Source organism: Lactuca saligna, chromosome 6 (genome assembly GCF_052625555.1).
Source record: "Lactuca saligna cultivar CGN05327 chromosome 6, ASM5262555v1, whole genome shotgun sequence".
Classification (NCBI taxonomy): Eukaryota; Viridiplantae; Streptophyta; class Magnoliopsida; order Asterales; family Asteraceae; genus Lactuca; species Lactuca saligna.
In genome coordinates, this window is record NC_136422.1 from 69,200,600 (window position 1) to 69,202,205 (window position 1,606).

A 1,606-nucleotide genomic window follows, 5' to 3' on the forward strand; every position below is an offset into this window, starting at 1 on the left:
GGGGCGTACTGGTCCGAAAAACGTCACTGCGTTCATCATCCGAAGCCACTTGCTGCGAATGTCGACATTTCGGAGTACGCGGGGCGTACCTCGGATCAGACCGGTGACTCCTTCGGATAATGCTTCCGAATTAAAGATTAAAAACAAATACAAATTATTTAATAATCTTCGGAAATTCATATCTTCTTCATACGAACTCCGTTTTCGACGTTCTTTATATCCACGCGAAGGTGAGACTACGATCTACAACTTTCGTTTAGACTCCGTCGGCTAATTTTGAATTTTATTTTTATTATTTATTTTTAATAGGCTGGGACAGAAACTTTCGTTAAAAATTCATAACTTCTTCGTTTGATGTCCGTTCTCGCCTAACTTTTTATCGATTCGATACCAATAATGAGATCTTAGATTCTCATTTAGATTGCTTCGGCTAAATACCGCTCTAACGTAAATTCACTTTTTACGTTGCATTGCGTCGTGCCGGTTCTGTCGCGAAACTTCGACGGGTCATAACTTCTTCGTTATAACTCGGATTTTGGCGTTCTTTATATGCACGGAAACCTTGTGACATATACTACAACTTGGTTAAGATTAATCCTTCTAGATAATCTTCCATCAAAAAGTCATTTTGACGCCTATCGTCTCGAAATTGACTAGCTCGGATCTACGGGCGTTACATTTAGTAAGCATATCTTCCAAGCTTGGCTTCCTTTCTTGCACCGGCTCCTCCTTTTGGTAAAATCCTCTCCCTTTTTGTCTATACTTCTCCTCCTTGGCCTTCTTGTACTCTTCGTATGGAAGCCACTCTTTCTTTTGTTTGCGCCAGTCCTCATCATATCGGTCTCCGCTCGAATAACACGCTTGCGCCTTCTTGTTGCCATTCTCATCCAAATCGCAGTCTCTAGTGAGGTGAGGTCCATTGCAGTTTTCACAACCCACCCGAATAGCATGGATAGTTTGATCCATTTTATCCATTCTCCTATCCATGGTTTTTAGCATAGCCATGACCGCGGATAAGTCTTCAGTAGCAGCATAAGTGGCTCCCCTCGTGACATCATGCCTAGGGTTATGGTATTCTCTAGAGTGTTTAGAGAATTCTTTAGTCAATTCTTTAATCACCGGGTGTGGCTTCTTTGTAAGTGGGCCTTGCGAGTCTAGCAACTGTCGGGTTGTGACATTGACTCCATCATAGAAGATGGAAACTTCTTGCTGGCTGTTTAGATCATGATGTGGGCAGTTCCTTAGCAGACTCTTGTAACTCTCCCATGCTTCATATAGTGACTCTCCAACTTGTTGTTCAAAGTTTGCAATGGCCTTCTTCAGCTTGGCTATCTTGGAAGGTGGGAAAAAGTGATCAATGAAGTCTTCCTTCATCTTGGCCCAAGTAGTGACTGATCCGGGGGGAAGTGACTTGAGCCAGTCTTTAGCAGCACCCTTGAAGGTTACTGGAAGCATACAAAGTAGTTGAGTTTCGCTGGTTACATTTGGAATATTGAAGTAATCAGCTACATCATTGACTTCATCCAAATGTTTGAAGGCATCTTCATGATCTTTCCCATAGAAAGGTATTTCTTTGAGTGAAGCTAGGATATGACCTTTTAGCTCG

General features: G+C 42.3%; 1 non-coding gene across 1 annotated transcript; it reads left to right on the forward strand.

Annotated features, from left to right (window-relative positions):
• The first annotated feature begins 1,219 nt into the window (after nt 1-1,219).
• LOC145003611 (small nucleolar RNA R71) lies at nt 1,220-1,326 on the forward strand. Its single transcript, XR_013662065.1, has one exon. It is a non-coding gene; the product is annotated as a small nucleolar RNA R71 (small nucleolar RNA).
• Nucleotides 1,327-1,606: the final 280 nt, after the last annotated feature.